Consider the following 6439-nt stretch of genomic DNA (forward strand, 5'->3'; position numbering starts at 1 on the left):
GCCTCAAGGACCTGGCAAAGTAATAAGAAGAGAATGGGAAATCAAGATAGATAGTCTGACCTTTGCAAATCTCCTGCAAAAAAGCCAATGACCCAGCTCCTTGCTAGAGAGAAAGGACCTCCTGAAAGCACTGGACATTCATCTGGGTCTCTGGCCAGCTCTGCGTCCTTGGCACATATGAGGACAACTCACTGTGATGATTCATGCTATGCATCAGCTGGGCAAGGCTGTGGGGCCCAGTTGTTAGGTTCACACCAGCCTAGATGTTGCAGAGAAGGCATTTTAAATATGCAGTAAACATTTAAATCAGTAGCTTTTAGTAAAGATTAACACTGAAGTCAGTAGACTGAGTCAAGCAGATCACCCTTCACAGTGTGGTGGGCCTTGTCTAACCAGTTGAAGGCCTTCGGAGCACAGAGTGAGATTTCTCCAAAGACAGAATTTCTCTCAAGACTACAACATAAAAACTCTGCCTGAATTTGATGCCTTCAGGCACAAGAATGCAAAAGCAACTCTTGGAACCAATTCCTTAAAATCAACGACACTCTCTCTCCATCTCCTATTGGTTCTGTTTCTGGCAGAACCCGAACTATTGCTCTCTGCATGTCATCTCCACTTCGTGTCTGTGCGGCAGGAACCTTCAACATCATCTCCAGTGGGGGTGGGGTACGAGAACCAGCCCAGCTCGCCCTCCTCCCTCCGCCTGAGGACCAGGGCGAAGCGCTGCAGACTGAACGGTGCACGCACGGCCCTTGTTTGCAAGAAACACATCTACATTCAAGAGGCTGTTCGATCTCTTCCACTTCATTTCACTCCTTCCAGATATTCTGCCTGGTAGTTGGCGTTGAGGTAAATCTCTGAACAATGTGACTGACTGCCGAGCATTCCTGCAGCCCATGTTTCCACCACACCACACGTGGCATGTGGCACATGCTGTTGTGTAATAAGCGTGCAACTGATTGTGCAAAGGCAAGAACGAGGGAGACCTCTCGAGCTCCACACTCGCCTCTGCGGCCGAGAACCCTGGAGGCACCTGCTTCTCCGACCTGCAGGAGCAACACTGCGTCGCTCTGTGCTCTGCCCTGCAGGCTCTGAAGCGGGGCAGGAGGCACCAGCTGCCACCAGCACAGGGCCTCTAGCTAGAGCCGGGTAGAACCCACGCTCCTGTGAGAGGTGGCTTGTTCGGCAAGGGCTGTGGGTAGAGAGAGGTGCAGGGTGGACTGGATCGGACTGGACGGGTTCATGTTCCGAAGCCAGTCACTTGTTCAAGCCATCAGGTGGAGACCTGAGGGACCTCACGGGATAGGTCAGAGGACTCTGCTCAACAGGAGATTCTTGGGAACACCACAAATGGCCAAGGGTCAAGTCCCAGAAGGTCAAGTAAGACCAGGGAGGAGCTGATGGAGACACATGTCAACACAGAAAAGAAGTGGGGACACCTGGGAAAGGGACGAGATGGCAGACCCCTGGAGCTGAGCTGTCTGTGGAAGACTCAGATGCTTCGCCCATCCCTAGGGAGGGCTCGCCAACCATGTCGTGGTGAAGGGAAGTCAGGGCGGTAAAGGCCCAGGGGCTGGGTCTCTGAGTCCCCTGGGGCAAGTCACCAGTCACTCTGAACCTGTTTCCTCAGCTCAAAACCAGGAGGTAATTATAATAAGAATAATTACCTTAACAGGCTGTGGAAATAGTTTAAGATGTCTGTCCACAGGAAAGCACTGAACATTCCTTTCCGTTGTCAAGAGGACACACATTCCGATCGTCTTCTTGACATCGCCTATTTGCCCAGCTAAAGCTGTTTGCCAAGAGTCTCAGCTCGACCCGCATTCCTGACATCCTATAGAAAGCACTGAGCATGTCTGCCCAATGAATGAATAAATCAAAGGAGGAAGGACTGAGCCTTGGTTTGCTCATCTGTGAAAAGGAGGCTGTTTTTTAAACTGGAGATCTCTCTAAGGCAGACTCCAGCTCCATTGTTTTCCTACCAGTTTAGATTTCATACATTCTGAATTAACCAAGTCTATAACGCTGTGGCCTATGATTTTGAAGAAGGTCACAAATGTGAGATTTCTCCTGAGAGGGCCAGGGAAGATTCAAAGGAGAGAAAGGAGCAAGTATTGAAACGAAGTCTCAAAAACTCACCCCCAAAGATTTCTTGATTTACACACAGATCACTACCAACACGCCATCACAGCACACACCAGAACCCACAGCCACACAGTGACATCATCACAGCACCCACGACACAGAGCAATCTGCACGCCCGGTCTCAACCAACCATCCCCCTGAGGTGGGAACCCCTACTGTCTCGTGTCTCAGATGAGAAAACTGAAATAAAGAGAAGATAAGTGTCTGGCCAGTGCGGCTCAGTGGTTGAGCATTGACCCAGGCACCAAGAGGTCGCTGGTTTGATTCCCGGTCAGGGCATCTGCCCAGGTTGTGGGCCTGATCCCCAGTGGGGGAGCATGCTAGAGGTGGCCAATCGATGTTCTCTCTCATCGATGTTTCTGTCTCTCCCTCCCTCTCCCTCCCTCTCTCTCTAAAATCAATAAAGGAAAAAAAATTTTTATAAAACAGAAGATAAGTAAGTTGCTTACTGGAGTGAGGGCAGGAGGTAAAATTCAAACCCAGGCAGCTGGACCTTGGAGTAACCACATTCAAGAGGTAATGAAACTAAAAGCATGAAAATTAGTTCATTTTGTTTTTAAAGTCCACTTCAGCGCTTCACGCCAGTGTCTGGGGATAAATGGGGCAGTGTGGTAGGCCCAGCAAGAGTGGGGGTCAGCACCGAGCCCCAGGATGGCCCAGAGCTCACAGACAAGAGGACAGGGTGCCCAAGGGCAGTCACTCAGCTCCCTGGGTCTCTGAGCTTCCTAATCAAATCTGCTTTAAAAATCAAAGACTCTGGATGTCAGGTGGAGGACAGGGTGGAAGGTGGTGTGATTGGACCCGGGAGACCAATCAGGAGGACGTGGCCCAGGTCCAGCTGAACCAAGATGGTGGCCTGGACCGAGGGTTCAACGGGTGTGGAAAGAAGAGGTCGCATCCATGGGAACTGGCAACCATGAGACGTGGCAGGGCCGTCCCCTGCCGCACGGGGACTGGTCCGCAGAACTAGACGGCGCGGGGCAGTGAGGACACTTCCCAGGCGTGCGGGGGGAGGCGGGCTTGGGGAGAGGCCGGTGTGGAGCGTGGACTGTTGCTGTGTCCCGTGCACCTCTGGGGGCGGGGAGGAGACGTTAACCAGGCTGTTCAGAGTGCAGACCTGCAGCTGTTGGTTGGTGTGGGCTTTTCTCGCCTCTGCAGGTGCTCTGGGACCGCAGTGTGTGCTTTAGGAAAAGGACGGCCGGGGTACATTTAATTCTTGTTCTTTATTGACTTTAGTAGAGAGACAGAAACATTGATGAGAGAGAACATCGACTGGCCGCCTCCTGCACGCCCCCCACTGGGGGTTTGGCCCACAACCCGGGCGTGTGCCCTGACCGGGAATCGAACTGGTGACCTCTTGGTGCAGGGGTCCATGCTCAACCACTGAGCCACACCAGCCGGGCTTGAGTACATTTAATTTTTAAAAACCGAACAGGCAGGGTGACACGGTGGGTATAGTGTCAGGCTGCAGGTCACGAGGCCTCTGGGAGCTGGGCTGAAGCACACCCCAGAAATCCGGGTTTCACACTAGGATGGGACCAGATCTTGGCAGCTGCAGGTCGGAGCACAGCAATGCTGCGCTGGCCTGAAACCGCGTCCTCCCGTTTCCTTCCAGCATCACCAGGTGCAGAAAGGAGGAACGTGACCCGCGCTGCCCACGCTCGATGCAAGAAGAGCAAGACACCCCGGGGTGGCTGCCGGCCACGTGACACCCCGGCTCACCTTGCAGCCTCCCAGGAAGTAAGAACCGCCCAAGGGCGCGTCACATATGAACAGACGCTTTCAAGAAACAGGCCACGTAGAAGACACTGAGGAGCGGGTAAAGGTTTCCAAGGAAGAATGGAAAGACCGTGAGGCAGGAAAGGAGAACCCAAGGGTTAGGAGAACCCCACTGGACCTGTGGACTCGAGTGCCATCTGTGAACAGCTGTGATCGCAGGATTTCCACCCAACTACGGATGGGGTTCACCGTAGACGTCTGTGAGAACAGACAGCAAGGGAACGACTTTCAGAAACTGAATAAAGGGCAGGAATTGCCGTTTATAAAACGTGAATGTTCTGCACTGTCTCTGCTGTCACACTAGAATGGTTTACCCCATATCATAGTGTATATGCAGTTTCCTAGTTCCAGGAAGACATACTCAATGAAACTTCAGTCTTCTGTTATTAACCACAGTCCTTAAATCCATACAACAGGCTTGTCGAGCTGGGAAACAGCCTTCTAACCAAGAACGGACTTTCAGCAGCTAATGGGGTCTGAGCAGATTTGCAAAAGGACGTCCTTCCTGGGTGACCGTGGACCAAGTCCTCCCGCCTGGGCTGGCCAGACCCGGGGACACCAAGCCAGGGCCCCGGGTCCAGAATTCACTCGCACAGCTCGAAAGAGTTATCACTTTGTAGTTCTGGTTTTGAGAACGAACCTCGAACATTGGCATAATGTCATCTTCGGTGGCCCAAGGATGTATGTGTCTGCAGGTCTTTATACACAGAAGACAACTGAACTGGAAGTCACTTTCGTGACCCCACGTATATTTTCGGACAACCTGGTTTGTGATGTCACTGTCCTGGGACTAAAATTTGGAAGCAGTGGAGGAAGAGAGACTCATTCCTATTATCACCAAACAGGAGGAGGTTGGCGACGAGACAAGACGGGCCATGTGGGAGGCTGGGACAGGCATGGGCAGGGTCCCATCTACTGCTCAGTGTTCGAGGTTTCCCATCATAGAACGGGTTTTCAGTAGAAACACACCCCGTCTCCCATTTGCTGATTCACGTGGGACCACAGAGTGGGCTGTCAGAAATCCTTCCCCTTTCAGTGCAGACTCGCCTGCTCCCTCGAAAACCACCTTCCATAAAGGTCATTTCCGCTCCATTCAACAGAGATGACTGAGCGCCTTCTATGTGCCAGGAGCTGTGCTGAGCGTTGGAAGAGATTCGGGGAAGAGAACAAAGATCCATCCCTGCACAAGGCTTCTGTTCAAGTGGGATGAACAGTAAACAAAAAACAAAACAGATATTATAGTAGATATTCTAGACTTTGTGGAAACTGATAAGCACAATGGGAAAATATGACCAGGTAAGGGAGGTAAGGGAGGTGAGGGGGCAACTTCCGCTGCATGTGAGGTGGTCAGGGAAGGTCTCGTTAAGAAGGCGAGCGACAACATCACTAATCATCAGAGAGATGCAAATTAAAACAACAATGAGGTATCACCTCACACCTGTCAGAATGGCCGCCATCAACAAATCATCAAACAACAAGTGTTGGCGAGGGTGCGGAGAAAAGGGGACTCTAATACACTGCTGGTGGGAATGCAGACTGGTGCAGCCGCTATGGAAAACAATATGGTGCTACCTCAAAAAATTAAAAATTGAACTTCCATTTGACCCAGTGATCCCACTTCTAGGAATATACTCTAAGAAGCCTGAAACACCAATCAGGAAGAATATATGTACCCCCATGTTCATAGCAGCACTATTTACAATAGCTAAGATCTGGAAACAGCCCAAGTGTCCATCAGTAGACGAATGGATAAAAAAGCTGTGGTACATATACACAATGGAGTACTATGCAGCGGTAAGAAAGAAAGATCTCTTATCCTTTGAGACGACATGGAGGGACCTGGAAAGCATTATTCTAAGTGAAATAAGCCAAGCAGAAAAAGACAAATACCACATGATCTCACTTATATACGGAATATAATGAACATAACAGTCTGAGGAATATGGTAGACCCAGAAACATGGAAGTAGGGTACAGACTGACATCCCTCAGAGGAAGGGGTGGGGTGGATGGGAAGAGATAAACCACAGAACTTATATGCATGTATGCATGACCAATGGACATGGACAACTAAGCCGGGGACAGGGCGGGGGTGGGGTGGGGAGGGGGGTGCTAATGGGGTAAAAAAGGTGAAATATCTGTAACAAAAAAAAAAAAAAAAAAAGAAGGCAAGCGATATCGGCCCTAAGACTGGAAGGGTTAGGAGTGGCCAGGAGAGAATCTGAGCGAAGGGTGACCCTGGTGAGGGCACAGCCAGTACAAAAGCCCCGAGAGGGTAGGGCACGCCTGGGACGTCCTGGAAGACAAGGAGGCCAGTGGGGCTGAGGGAAGGTCACAGCTCCGGGGGCCACGTGAGCGAGGGGAGAAAGGGCGGGGTGAGGCAGGGGCCGGCGGAGGCAGACAGTGATATTAAAGGTTGGCTCTTGGGAAGAGACGTTGGCGGCGAGCAAGACCAGAGTGAGTGTGAGTGGAAGCGAGTGTGAGAGAGAGTGTGAGTGGATGTGAGTGTGGAATAG

This window comes from Molossus molossus, unplaced genomic scaffold, assembly GCF_014108415.1.
Source record: "Molossus molossus isolate mMolMol1 unplaced genomic scaffold, mMolMol1.p scaffold_m16_p_5, whole genome shotgun sequence".
Lineage (NCBI taxonomy): Eukaryota > Metazoa > Chordata > Mammalia > Chiroptera > Molossidae > Molossus > Molossus molossus.